We start from the raw sequence: 16,311 nt of genomic DNA on the forward strand, positions 1-16,311 counted from the left end.
GTCTTTTTTATACCAAATCAAAATATATATCATCTTTTAAAATGAAAGTGCAAGATTTATCATAAAAATCATCAAGATCAATAAATCACCAAAAATCATCATGTATAACATTAAAATCTCATGCATAAAATCGTCAATCATGGTATCAAAATATTTAATATTTTATTACATCATTATGCATCATTAAATATACAATCATCAACAATTACACTATTTCATATGAGCATGCCTTTTTCATTTATGCCAAATCAAAACATGCATCATTTTTAAAATCGAAAAAGTAACTTTCATTACCGTACAAACCGATAAGCCATAAATTATAAAAATCATTAAGCATAATTTTGAAATATAAACTTATTAAAAATGATCATTATGCATCATTACTTTGGGTATGATATCATTAATCATTGAGCATCATTAATCAAAATCGAGAAACAATACGAAAATCAACATGATAAACATTAATACTTCTTAAAAATATACATAGGATTATCATTAGATTTAAATCTAATCATTTTATTTCTTTATCATAAAACATATAATTTTCATTATCATTTTCAAAATTACTAGCATTATAAGCATGATCCTATTTTATTTTTACATTTTCATTATATCATTAAACATGCAATTAAAATATATATATATAATTTTTTTTAAAAAATTAAAAATAACTCATGAAGAACATCAAGTAATTTCAAAGTAAACTAAGAGAGTTTCGTTTGAGTTGTTTATCTCGTTGTAGAAAGTCGTTAAGGCGTAGTTTGCCACCTCGCCTTTGTTGATTTTCTATTCGTCTTCGGATGAGTTAGATTTGTCCCAAAGAGCTTCCTTCTTCTTGCATTCATAGCAAGTAGTTGCGTTCTTTTTAAGTTTATTTGTATTCTTCAATTTTTGTTTCATGAACTTTAAAATTTCATAGTGAGGAGTTCAAGTTCACCATCACTTGAGCTTATGCTCGAGTGGTCTTCTTTTGTTTGAAGTGCTAAATCCTTCTTGTTCTTTGGAAGGTGGTGCTTATGTTCGTCAAGTGCCACATTAGTCATTTCATAGGTCATCAAAGACCCGATAAGTTCTTAGAGAGGGAAATAGTTCAAGTTTTTTTATTCTTGAATAGCCATTACTTTTGAATCCCAAGTTTTAGAAAGTGATCTTAAGATCTTGTTAACGAGTTTAAAATTCGAAAAACTTTTACCATGTGCTTTTAAACCATTGACAACATCCGTAAAACAAGTACACATGTCTCCAATAATTTCGTTTGGTTTCATTTGAAACAATTTAAAATCATGCATTAAAATATTAATCTTAGAGTCTTTTACTCTACTAGTGCCCTCGTGTGTGGTTTCAAGAATGTGTCAAATATCGAAAGTCGTTTCGCACAAAGAAACCCGATTGAATTCGTTTATGTCTAAGGCACAAAATAGAGCATTCATAACTTTAGTATTTAGAGAAAACGTCTTCTTCTCTAAATCATTTCAATCGTTCATTGGAAGAGAAGATCTTTAAAATATGTTTTCGATCATATTCCATAAATTTAAATCAATAGAAAGAATGAAAATTCTAATTCGAGTTTTCCAATAAGTGTAGTCCGTCCCATTGAAAAAGGGAGGACGAATGAGAGAGTGAGCCTCTTGAAAGCCGAAAAGAGTCATTTCTCTTGGGGGTTAAACTAAATGAGAAATATGAGGCTCTGATACCAACTGTTAGAAATGAGTCAGCACTAAGAGGGGGGGGGGGGGGGGGGGGAGGGTGAAGAATTAGTGCAGGGGGGGGTGAATTAGTGCAATTATAAAAATATCAATTCTGAAAAGTTTTTGTATGATAAAAGCCGAACTCGGAAATGCTTAACTTGAAAGCATGTTCGTAAAAGTATTGAAGACAGTTTGCAGTTAATGTAATTTGCAAGAAGGAAATGCAAACCAGATTTTATAGTGGTTCAGTCATCGTAACCTACATCCACTCTGTTGATTCCTCTTTCATCGAGGACACTGGCATCCTCTATCGGTCTTCCTTCAATAGGCGAAGACCAACCACCTTTTACAACTTGATTCTCCTTTTATCAGATTTAGGAGATAACCCTTACACCCACACTTACTCCTCTCTCAACTTATTCTAACATTTATAACTTTTGAGAGGAGTTCATGTAAGATTGTGATAAGACCCTAATGTCTTATCATAGAAGAAATGGAAGAAATGGGGATGCTCTAATACCAAATGATAAGATCCTAAAGTCTTATCGTAAAGTTACAACCTAATTAGCCCACCACATTGAAGGTTGTGATATATTCAAAGTTGATGGATAGATTTTAACTTATGATTGCAAAGGCCAGGAATTTCTTACAACGATTACTACACTGAAAGATCGACCTATTGCTTACACTGTCAAAAAGTAGAGACCGTACTTAATTGATCAACAGGTTGTAATGCGTTGTAGATAGCCTATGACTGAAGTGCTAAAAGACAAGCTCCCCGAGATTAATGCTGCTCAGCCTTGAGGACAAGGTTGATTTGAAGAGGGAGGAACTGTTAGGACCCTTTTTCTAAGCTTTTGAATAATGTTTGTTGTGTCTGTTTAGTCCAATTGTTTATTGAGTCGGTTTGGTTCAGTTAGAGTCAAGTAGAGGTTTATTTAATATTTATTTATTATTAAAGTTCAAGTCCTGATGGACTCTGGGTGGAACTCTATAAATAGGGATGTAATTGCTTCTTTTCAATAATCTATGAAAAATACTATTCTGTCTTTTGACAAAACCCTAGGAGGCCGATCCCCTCGAAGTGATCAAGGAGGGCCGATCCCCTCGAAGTGATCAAGGAGGGCCGATCCTCTCGAAGTGATCAAGGAGGCCGATCCCCTCGAAGTGATCATTATCATCCCCATTTCTCCCCTTTCTTCCACGATAAGATTTTAGGGTCTTATCATTTGGTATCAGAGCGACGATAAGACCTTTAGGGTCTTATCAGCACATTGGATAAATACTTCAGATTGTCAATTATACTCCAATAATCTTAAGAAGGCTATTGTCGAAAGATATATCAATCTATTTTCTGATGAAACAAACTTCATACGAATCAAGGTTTCCAACAAGGAGTTACCATTGATTTAGTAACCCAAGGTCAAAAACAAAATAACTGTTTTGTAGAATTCATAGGGTCGGGTTCAATAGATAACAAGATAGGCATTTGAATTCCAAATTTTTCAATCTATATGACAAAAGAAAGGTCTACAAGTCTAGTTTCGAATGAAGTCAGTTTTGTATAAATCAAAATTTTCAACAGTGACTTATAGGTATTTTAGTATCGAAAGGTCAGAAATTTTGATCCCTGTTTTGCAGCATCTGTAGGCTCATTTGAAATAGACGTTTGGGTAAGTATTCGGTGTCCAAAATCTTCAAAATCAGTTTCAAAAGAAAGATATAAGAGTCTAATTCAATCAAACTAGGTCCCTGCCCAAATCCACATTTGGTGCTAAAAATTATAGCTGAAATAGTGTATAGGGGTCAGTTTACCGAAAAATTCTAGATCCATGGTTTTATGTCCAAAGAGAGAAATATCAGGTTCTAAGCAGAAATCTTTCAGATTATTTAGAATCAATATAAGAATAGAGACTAATATTTCTGTAGGATGGGATTAGAACACTTGACTTTGAGAATTATGACCCAAATTGAGAAGATTTGAGTAAGAAACCTCAAAGCCCCAAATTATTTCTTCTTCTTCCTCCCCCTTTTTTTTCTCTTCTTCTTTCTTTCTTTCTCTGTTCTTCCACGCAGCTGCCTTCTCTAATTTCTTAAGAACGAAGGCAGAGAGGCTTAAACGGTGGGATTTGTAATTTTGTACATTTTGTAGTTTAGTCCTTGTATTATTATATTTACGATTAGGTCCTTAGGGTTTACACATAGGTCCTCAGATTTTTTTTTTTGAACAAATCCCCCAAATCTTATGAATAAATTCTCAGATTCGGCTCTTTTATCAAATTTAAAATAGATACTTACATTACAATTAGAAACTTAAACGAAAATTCAGAAATGAGGGATGTTACACTCTCCCCCCTTAAAAGAAAATTTTAGTCCTCTAAATTTATCATACCTCTATCGATGAAAAGATGGGGATAAACCTTTTTCATTTTCTCCTCTAGCTCTTAGGTTGTTTCCTCTCTAGAATGATGTCTTCAAATTACTTGAACCAAAGGGATGACCCGATTCCTTAGGATCTTTTCTTTCTTATGAACAATCTGAATGGGCTCTTCCACGTAAGATAAATCTTTATCGATCTCCATTAGCTCATACTTAATGATATGAGAAGGATCAGATATATACTTTCTAATCATCGAAACATGGAATATATTATGGATATGGCACAACGATAGTGGCAAAGCAATCCTGTAAGCGACAGAACCAACCCTCTCAAGAACCTTGAAAGGTCCAATAAATATTGGGCTTAACTTTCCTTTCTTCCTAAACCTTATAATTCCTTTGGAAGGGGAGACCTTTAAGAATACAAAATCTCTGATTTCAAACTCAATATCTCGTCTTCTATTGTCAACATAACTCTTTTGACGACTCTAAGCAGTTTTTAACCTTTTCCTTATACCTTGAATTTTTTCGGTAATTTCTTGTACTTTGTCCAGTGCTAACAACTTTTTGTCACCAACTTCCACCCAACATATAGGTGTTATGCACTTTCGCCCATATAAAGCTTCATAAGGAGCCATCTGAATACTTGAATGATAACTATTATTATAAGTGAACTCAATAATTGAAATATCTTTATCTTATTCACTTTTCCAATCCATAACATAGGCTCTAAGCAAATCCTCAAGTGTTTGAATTGTTCTTTCTGATTGACCATCAGTCTGAGGATGATATGCAGTACTAAACTTGACTTTAGTGCCCATAGATTCCTATAATCTTCTCCAGAATCTAGAGAGAAATCTGGAGTCTCTATCAGAGATGATCTCCTTTGGAATGCCATGAAGTCTTACTATTTCATTGACATATAAATCTGTAAGTCTATCAAGCGAATAAGTCATATTAATCAGTAGGAAATGTGCAGATTTTGTTAACCTATCAATGATAACCCAAATAGCATCATGCTTTCTAGAGGTTCTGGGTAGTCCTGAAACAAAATCCATGGTAACACATTCCCATTTCCATTCAGGAATATCTAAAGGTTGCATCAACCCTCCAGGTCTTTGGTGTTCTACTTTGATTTGCTGACAAGTCAAACATTTTGAAACATACATTGCAATTTCCTTCTTCATACCTTCCCACCAATAATGAGTTTGGAGATCTCTATACATCTTAGTGCTCCCAAGATGCATGGTGCACTTTGAAGTTTGACTTTCCTTTAGGATTTGATTCTTGATATCTGGTTCATTTGGTACACATACTCTCTCCCCAAATCTCAATAGGCCATCCTTTGAAACTTGAAATTTTGGCTTCAATTCCTTTTCTACTTCATTCCTCAAGTAGATTAAACGTGGATCTCGTAATTGTCTTTCCTTAATTTGTTGAATAAGATCATATTGCACTTGAATGGAGGCCATCAATATCATCGAGTCTTGCTCTTTCCTCAAAGCTTTCAAATCAAAATTTTCTTCTAATAACTTTCATTGCTTCACGACCAGACTAGCCATAAAACTTGTAGATTTTCTACTAAGTGCATCAGCTACAACATTAGCTTTGCCCGGGTGATAATGGATGGCACAATCATAATCCTTCAGAAGTTCTATCCATCTTCACTACCTCATGTTTAACTCTTTCTGAGTGAAAATATATTTTAAACTCTTGTGATCAGTAAAGATTTCAAATTGTCGACCACACAAATAATGTCTCCAAATCTTTAGAGCAAAAACAATTGCTGCCAATTCCAAATCATGAGTTGGATAATTCAATTCATAACCTTTTAGTTGCCTAGAAGCATAAGCAATCACTCTCCCTTCCTGCATCAAAACACATCCAAGGCCATTTCTTGAAGCATCAGTATAAACTACAAATCCCTCACTACCACTTGGAATAGTGAGAATACGGGCACTAGTCAATCTTCTTTTTAACTCTTGAAAACTTTGCTCACAATTATCACCCCATACAAATTTCACATTCTTTTTAGTGAGGTTGGTGAGAGGTTGGGTGGTTTGAGAAAATCCCTCCACAAATCTCCTATAATAACCCGCCATGCCCAAGAAGCTTCTAACTTCTGTTACATTTGTTGGTACATCCCATTTAACTACAACTTCCATTTTCTTTGGATCAACAAATATACCCTTCCCTGAAATCACATGGCCTAAGAAAGCAACTTCATTCAACCAAAATTCACATTTGTTGAACTTTGCATACGACTTCTTTTCTCTTAGTATGGACAATACATTTCTCAAGTGTTCTTCATGCTCCCGATTACTCCTTGAATATACCAATATATCATCAATGAATATAATTACATAGTCATCCAAGAGCGGTTAAAATATCCTCTTCATTAGTTCCATAAAAGCTGCAGGGGCATTAGTCAAACCAAAAGACATCACCAAGAATTCATAGTGACCATATCGAGTTCTGAAAGCTGTTTTTGGAATATCCTCCTCCTTGATCTTCAACTGATAGTAACATGACCTCAAGTCAATCTTAGAGAATACTTGTACACCCTGTAGTTGATCAAACAAATCATCAATTCTGGGTATGGGATACTTGTTTTTGATGGTCACCTGATTCAACTGTCTATAATCAATACAAAGCCTCAATGTTCCATCCTTCTTCTTCACTAATAATACCGGAGCACCCCACGGTGAAATACTGGGTCGTATGAAGCCCTTATCTAATAAATCTTGTAGTTGCTTCTTTAATTCCTCTAGCTTGAGTGGTGCCATTCTGTAGGGAGGCTTAGATATTGGGGTTGTACTGGAGATCAGATCAATAGCAAATTCACCCTCTCTATCTAGAGGTAAACTAGGCAAGTTATCTAGGAATACATCAGGGAACTCTTTGACCACTAAAATTTCATCTAGGTGGGTTTATTGATTTGAATGCTCCTTTACACACACCTTATAACAAAAATAACCCTTTTGCATAAGACGATAAGCTTGAAGTGTTGATATCAAGCAAGGAGGCAAATCATGCCTAATGCCCTCAAAGGAAAATATAGGCTGATCTGGTATGCAGAAAGTAATTATTTTTTTGTAACAATCAATACTAGCGTGATGAGAAGATAACCAATCCATGTCAAGTATAATATCAAACTCCAAATCTCTAAGAGAACTAAATCAACAAAAAGTTCAAGTTCTCCAATAAGAATCAGACAAGAGGACCATATTCAAGTTCATTATCAAAGAATCTCCAATGATCGTATTTACATAATAGAACATAATGTAGTGGTCTAGGTTGAATACCCAAGTGATAAGCAAAATATTATGAATCAAATCATAGATGGGACCCATGGTCAAACAAATATTTGCATTCTTTCGTAAACATGAATAATACTTTTGATCACTAATTCAGAAGTTTTAGAATCATATCCAGTGATAGCATACACTCTGACATGGGCTGATGATTTATGAGGCAGTGACTCTTTCTTCTTGTTCAAGGGACAGTCTTTTATTTTATGATATAACTTTCCACAAGCAAAATAGACTCCAGTCACCCGAAAACACAAACTTGTTCATAATTTAACTTGCAATTCACACGTAATTGAGTCTTTTGTGGTGACCTCCTATTTCAAATCCCAATGTCTTGACCCTCTTGTTATTACTTTCTGATTCATTTCCAATCATATTTTTATTGGTAAACTTATCTTTATCATTCTTGCCACTGATCTCCAAAAAAATTTTTTATTGTTCCCATTAATAATAAGCCTTTACTTTCAATATAAGGTGGCAAAAGAAATATTTTGATCATCAAAATAATTTTGTACATCAAATATCTTCTCTGTTTGTATCATCCATTTTTCTACCACCTGTGAAATTATGTTCACCATGCTTTCATTGCGCTACTCTGATTTAGTATCCTCGATCAACCCTTTCGTCCCCCTTAATTAATCAGAAACAAATGAAATAGGAGAACCCAAATGTCCTCATCATCCTAGATTCCTAAAATACATCAAAAAAATTTCCACCAATCACTATAGTTCATTAGACCTCAATATATTTTGCACGTCAACATATCAAATATTTCAGTGATCCTCAAACCATGCTCTGATACCGACTCTATCACGCCCCTCAAAATAATATAATATTAAAAAAATTTCAACACAAATCCATCCAGGATCCAAACACACATTTGAGGTCACTAAGAAAATATTTAGATAAAAATTTCACCTCTATAATCTACAAATTTATAAACCCTGTATAGTTCATAAACATACAACACATCGCTCGATGATTCATAAAATCTGAACCCAACTCACCGAAACAATAACCACAACATAAACTCACAAGTGTGGGAGTCCATATAGTCACAAAACCAACGTTTACCATAAGTTCATATCATTACACGAATTAAACTTAACATTCCATAATCCTAAACATGAGAGATCCTTTAAACTTATACAAAATCCACAAGTTTAGATTCATCGTCAACATTTCATTAGATGCAGAGTGTGCTTATACAACAAAAACATATATACTAATAAAGATCGGCCCAAAATCTTTTAGCTTTCCACTACCTTAGCCCAATCTTAACATTTAAGCGAGCGATAAGCTATCCTGAAAAATTTATATAGCAATGGGGTGAGCTTATAAAGCTCAGCAAGTGACTAACATATCCGTGGTAAAAGAGAGAAATTTTCAAACAAATAAGGTTTCATAATGCAAGGCAGAATATAAGAATCCATAGACATAATCTCATTAGGTGTAGAATCACAAATATTATTTCAATCAAACATATTTGGTTCATAACAGATGGAGTATAGAGTAATTGGAGCATATCAATAGCGTATGAAATGTTCCGGAGCATATCAACAACATATGGAACATTTCGAAGCATAACAATAGCAAATGAAACATTTTGGAGCATATCAAAGGCGTATGAAATATTTCAGAGCATATCAATGATAAATGAAATATTTCGGAACATATCAATGGCATATGGACTATTTCGGAACATTTCAAAGAACGAATATGAAACAGAAACTCAAACGTCGAATTTGACGTTGCATTCATATCATTCTTATCCAAAGCATATATAGAAACACATAACCAAAGCCCTAGATACCATATCAAACATACAAAAGGTGAAGTGGGACCATAACATAATATGGTACATCCATTTCTAAATGACCACCAAACATAAGTCTCCCACGTTTGGAAGCTCCATCCACCCACGTCTGAGTGAAGTCATAAGGGCCGGCAAAGCATCACAGGCTCTATGCAAAACTCCCTTCACCATTTCTGGCAAAGGTTCACAATATCCCACAAACACCAGAGTACAAAAGGATAGTATGAACAATAAATAGCACATATCGGAAACACACGCGGAACAACAAAACGTACATGTGCCTTTACGAGTCAATACGAAGTAAGCAAATATCTTTCACCATTGTATTCAAACTTGAAAGGAAATGAAAGCAAGGGCACACACGGAATCCAAGCAATCACATACAACTCAATTCAAATAAAAGGTTAGAAAAATTTGATATCTAAAGGAATGAAACTAGAATAGGCACATATCGAAAGCAAATGTGGTACAATGGGATATACATGTGCCTATATGAGTCAATGTGATATAGCATAAACGTTACACAATATGTTCAAGAATGGAAATAATTTATAGACAAGAGCAAATGAGAATTCAAGAATTAATATAAGCCTCAATTGAGTGAAGGGAACTGAATGAAATATATTTCCAAACGAATAAAAACAGAAGATGCGAAATCGATCAAAGCTCGATTTCTGACACAATTCGAGAGGCACATTGGATAAATACTTTAGATTGTCAATTATACTCCAATACTCTCAAGAAGGCTATTGTCGAAAGATATATCAATCTATTTTCTCATTAAACAAACTTCGTACGAATCAAGATTTCCAACAAGGAGTTACCATTGATTTAGTAACCCAAGGTCAAAAACAAAATCACTGTTTTGCAGAATTCATAGGGTCAGATTCAATAGATAATAGGATAGGCATTTGAATTCCAAATTTTTCAATCTATATGTCAAAAGAAAGGTCTACAAGTCTAGTTTCGAACGAAGTCAGTTTTGTACAAATCAGAATTTCCAACAGGGACTTATAGGTCTTTTAGTATCAAAAGGTCAGAAATTTTGATCCCAATTTTGCAGCATCTATAGGCTCATTTGAAACAGACGTTTGAGTAAGTATTCAGTGTCCAAAATCTTCAAAATCAGTTTCAAAAGAAATATATAAGAGTCTAATTTCAAACAAACTAGGTCCTGCCCAAATCCACATTTGGTGCTAAAAATTATAGCTGAAATAGTGTATAGGGGTTAGTTTACCGAAAAATTTCAGATCCATGGTTTTATGTCCAAAGAGAGAAATATCAGGTTCTAAGGATAAATCTTTCAGATTATTTAGAATCAATATAAGAATAGAGACTAATATTTCTGTAGGATGGGGTTAGAACACTTGCCTTTGAGAATTATGACCCCAATTGAGAAGATTTGAGTAAGAAACCTCAAAGCCCCAAATTTTTTCTTCTTCTTCTTCCCCCTTTTTTTTCTCTTCTTCTTTCTTTCTTTCTCTGTTCTTCCACGCAGCTGCCTTCTTTAATTCCTTCAGAATGAAGGCATAGAGGCTTAAACAGTGGGATTTGTAATTTTATACATTTTGTAGTTTAGTCCTTGTATTATTATATTTACGATTAGTTCCTCAGGGTTTACACATAGGTCCTCAGATTTTTTTTTTAAAACAAATCCCCCAAATCTTATGAATAAATTCTCATATTCATACTTTGACTCTTTTATCAAATTTAAAATAGATACTTACATTACAACTAGAAACTTATACGAAAATTCAGAAATGAGGGATGTTACAGCAATAGCGGTGGTCGTTGGCCGAAGCGCAACGTTGGCGGTGGAGAAAAAGGCAGCGAGCCTCGTCGTTGGCCGGGAAGTTGCGATGTTGGAGATGGGAAACCGGGTGCTCTGTTTCTATCGCACCACAGCCGGAGCCGTTGGCGATGCTGGCAACAGTGGTGCGGTGGTGATCGTGCGACCGAGAAGCAGCAACAGCGATGGAGAAGGAGTCGGCGGTGTCACGGTTGGGAACAAGGGCAACCGGTGAGTTGCCCTGTTTCTGGCACTATTGATGCAGATCAAGGAGGATCGGCTGCTGGGAGGTGTGCGGCGGTCGTCGCACGGTGGCTGGCAATGGTGGTGGTTCGACAACTAAGGAGAGGGGTGGCGTTGAAGTGGCCGAGAAACAGCAGCGACGGTAGAGGCAACCGGAGCCTACGGCAACAGAGGGACCGGTGGCTGCTCTGTTTCTATCGCACCACAGAAGCAGCGACGCCGACAGATCGCACGGCCGAAGCTACAACCAAGGGAAGGCAGCGATGGCGGTGCGGCTAGGGCAGCGTCGCCGATCGTAGAAGTGGCGATGGGTGGTCCGCTGGCTGGGAAACAACGGCCGCGGCCCTTCTCGCTCGAGCGAGATGCGGGCAGCGAGGAGGCGAGGTGAGAAGGTTGCTGGCCGGGGCACAGCGGCAGTGGTGGGCGCTGGCCGGGGAGCAACTGTAACATCCCCCATTTTTTAAAATTTAGTAAAAGGTTTGTTTGTAAAAATAAGGATTATTTAATAATTATTTTATATTAAATAAAATTATATTAAAAGTTTATGGTTAGGGACCTAAGAGTAAATATTAGAAGTTTGATATAATTTATGAAAGATTCAGATTTAAGTAAAAATAATAATAATGGACATGTGTCACTAGCTAACCTAAGGTTGGTGCCACTTATCTTTGCTCTAAAGATGACACATAGCTCCTTTCATGCATGCATGACACCTTGCAACTTTTGCATTAGCCAAAAACCCAAATAATTAGATGAAATGTTAAAGAAAACAAACCTGAAGAGTTGCAGCCAACGTGAATTTGAGAAAAGAAGAAGAAGAAGAAGAAGAAGAGCTTGAGGTTTTTCATCAATTTTCCCACATTTGGGTTTCAAATAATTTTAAGGCAAGTGTTCTAACCCCATCCCATAGTAACCTTAATCTCTGTTTCCATTTTTATTCTGCAAAATTTGAAAGATTTCAACTGAGAATCAGACCTTCTTTCGTTTTGATATAAAGCTATGAATCTATAATTTTTCGGTAATCTGACCTCTATGTAATGTTTTAGTCATAACATTTTGTAATAAACTCTGATTTAGACAAGACCTATTCCATTTGAAAGTAGACAAAAAATCTTTATTTTGATACTAAGATCGAATGATTTGTAGTTTAAATGCCTACTAAGACTTCTGTTTAAATTAACCCTACATATTCTACAAAATAGGGACTGAAATTGATGACCTCTTGTTGCTTAACTACTTATAACTTTCTGTTGTGAACTCAGATTTATACAAAGTATGATTTATTCGAAGCTAGACTCAAAATGCATTCTGTATATACCTGATTTGAAATTTTTAGAGTACAATTGCTAACTGAAACATCTGCTTTCATCGACCCTATGGATTCAGTAAAATAGAGCTAATATTTTCAGACCTTTCGTTACGAAATTATTTGTAACTCCCTGTTGTAAATTCTAATTCTTGTTAAACTTGATTTGCCTAAAACTAAATTGACAAAGCTTTCGAATGACACCTATTTTGTATAAATTGGAGCATAATTGGTTATCAAATAGTTCATACAATGTTCCCATCAAATTCTGCCAGAATCGAGCTTTGGTCGATTTCGACTTTCCTTGTTTCTTCTCTTTGGAAATTGATTTCGACAAAAACTCTTACTTCAGTTAAGCTTTACATTATTACCTTAAATTCTTATATACTTTTGTCCTTTATTTATTTGTACATCTGCAGCTATCATCTAAAGATCATGTTTGCATCGTAATAATTCGGCACATGCATCCCATTGTTCCGCATTTGCTTTTGATATGTGCCTCTTCCAGTTTCATTTCATTGGACATTGAATTCACCTAACTTTCTTATTTCAAGTGAGCTATATGTGATTTCTTGAAATCCTTGTATGCTCTTGCTTTTGTTTTCTTTCAAATCTGAATACATTTATGAAAGATTATGTTTGTATCGTATTGACTCGAAAGGCATATGTACATTTCATTATTCCGCATGTGCTTCCGATATGTCCCAATTCATTATTCACAATACCCTTTTGTACTCTGGTGTTTGTGGGATTATTTGGCCCTTTGCTAGAAATGGTAAAGGGTATGTGCATAGAGCCCACGATGCTCTAGATTATGTTTGGTGGTCATTCAGAAATGGATGGACCATATTATGTTTGGAATCCCACCTCACCTTCTATCTATTTGATATGAAATTCAGAGTCGACCTAGCACTTGGGCAGGGTGAGAGGGCTCGAGTAGGAAAGGGCTACCCGTGGATGGAGTCGAGAACTCATCACGGCTTGGAGCCACCATTGAGTTAAACCTCACATGCACTATGCTAGAGTACGGCGTTTGAGCTTTTATTTCGTATTTGTTCTTTGATATGTTCTGAAAAGCTCCTTATGCCAATGATATGCTCCAATTACCCTTCCTCGATTGTATGAACAAAACGTGCTTCGAACGAAATGAAATCGTAATTCTGCATTCATGATATCCAAAATGCTCCTTACGTCTTTGTTATGCCTTGAAATTACCATATGTATCGATATGCTCCTTATGCCAATGATATGCTCCAATTACCTTTCCTCGATTGTATGAACAAAATGCGCTTCGAACGATATGACATTGTAATTCTACATTCAAACAAAACATGCTACGATTTCATCTTATATCTTTGCTTTGTATTTTGATACCTTATTTGTTTGAAACCTGTCCTCTTTGCTATGGATATGTTAGTCACTTGTTGAGCTTTATATGCTCAACCCGTTGATATATAAATTTTTCAGGATAGCTTATCGCTCACTAAAACGTGTAAATTGGGTTGAGGCAGTGGAAGGCTAGAAGATTTTGGGGCAAATATTTCGTGCTTGATAGGTTGATGTTGTATAAGTTCTTTTTGTATGTAATGAAATATCAATGACAAATCTAGATTGATGTATCTTGTAAATATTTGAAAAGTACCTCTTACGTCACGATTTTGGAAATGTTAAGTTTAAACTATGTACTGATATAAACATGTAGTACATGTTGGTTTTGTGATTGCATTAATTGTCGCGCTTATGGATTTATGATATAGTTATGGTTTAGTTAAGTTGTGATTTTGGATTTTAAGAATCATCTAGTGACATAATGTATGATTATAAACTGCACAGGTTTTGTGAATTGTGGATTGTAGAGGTGAATGACTTGAATGTTTTTCTTAGTGACCTCAAATATGTGATTGGATCCTGGATTATTTTTTGAATTATAATATTATCAATCTTGAGTTAGGTTCACACCTCCTGAATGAGAATTAAATTCGGGGGGGGCGTGACAGCAGCGGTGGTGGTGGTCGTCAATCAGGAAGCAATGCCGGCGGTGGAGGAGAAGGAAAGCAGGGGTGGTCGGTGCTAGGAAGCAAATGTTCCTTCTTGGTTGAGAAGGAATAACGTGCGTGGTTGCCGGCTTCACACTCACAAATTTTTTTTTTTTTTTTTTGAGATGACGAACTACAGCGAGATCGCCGAGGATCACTGCTCTGATACCAAATGATAAGACTCTAAAGTCTTTTCGTAGAAGAAATGAAAGAAATGGGGATGCTCTAATACCAAATGATAAGATCCTAAAGTCTTATCGTAAAAAAGAAGAAGAGAAAGGAGATGATCACTTCGAGGGGATCGACCCTCCTTGATTGCTTCGAGGGGATCGGCCTCCTAGGGTTTGTCAAAAGACAGAATAGTATTTTTTATAGATAACTGAAAAGAAGTAGTTACATCCCTATTTATAGAGTTCCACTCAGAGTCCATCAGGGCTTGAACTCTAATAATAAATAAATATTAAATAAACCTCTACTTGACTCTAACTGAACCAAACCAACTCAATAAACAACAGGACTAAACAGACTCAATAAACATTATTTAAAAGCTCAGAAAAAGGGTTCTAACAGATTGCAGGAGCGTTTCTTTCTATTTTTACTCTCAAGTCTTTTGTTTCTTAACTAGGGATGAGAGGGATATTTATAGGCCTCAAGTTGATTCAAACTTGGAGCCTAATAATATCTCATCCCGGGTTTCCAACGAGCTTTCGACGATCTTCTGACGAACTTACGACAATCTCTCGGCAATGTTCCAGCGGACTCCTGACAAGCTCCTAGACTTCATAACGATCTTCTTGGTGAGTTCCGACGAGCTTCTCTGACAAGCTCCGAGACTTCTCGGTTGGTTCTTGTAGAACTTACGACGAACGTCTGGACTTCCGACGAATTCTTGAACTCTCAACGAAATTGCGTTCTTAACTTCGAGACTTCATTTTGCTTTATGTCTTGCTATCGTAGTTAATCTTGCACATGTAAAAATACACTTCGATCTAGACAATTATTACTAAGCTTGAATCATATTGTCCGGCATGTCATTGGTCCATCGACACTTCGTCTGATTCTATAAATTGGACCAATGACATGCCGGACAATATAAAAGGGACCCGGCAAAGGACAAAGGCTAGTGCTTTCACTACTATAATGATGGGTATCAAAAGAGGAACTGCAAAGAGTACCTTGTATAGAGGATGAAATAAAAGCTTGGAGAAGCTTCAAGTACATTCATGATCAGTCTTCATTTGTCAAACTCTTATGATAACACATGTATTGGATATCGATAATGGTTATTATATTTATAATTCATTGTAGGTTCTAGCAAGATGTAAGGGATTGGCGAGAGGCTAGCTGGACCTCAACATGGGCAATGGAGCAAAAGTTATTGCATTAGCTGTTGGCGAAGTCACCCTATCTCCAAGTTCATGCTTGTGGGTGTCGAGTTTTAATTATTTAAAATATTAACCCAGATTTGATTTGAGTATTATAATTCTACTAAAGAAGATGAAATATTGCCAGTTTTGCTAGTAATAAGTTGGTCAAGATAAATCAGGGTAAGGGTCGGGACAAGGTATGCATTTATTTCTGATATTTAGTATGATAGGATCAGGTTTGACTGAGATCTTCCCTTCAAGAGAAAATATATGCTCGAGATTCCATGTGTCCGATGGATCGAGTTTGAGATGAGTTAGTATCGATCTCAAGATTTCATGCAATAGGTGATCAATTCGATTGATTTGATGAGTTTGA

The sequence above is a fragment of the Musa acuminata genome, chromosome BXJ3-3 (genome assembly GCF_036884655.1).
Source record: "Musa acuminata AAA Group cultivar baxijiao chromosome BXJ3-3, Cavendish_Baxijiao_AAA, whole genome shotgun sequence".
NCBI lineage: Eukaryota > Viridiplantae > Streptophyta > Magnoliopsida > Zingiberales > Musaceae > Musa > Musa acuminata.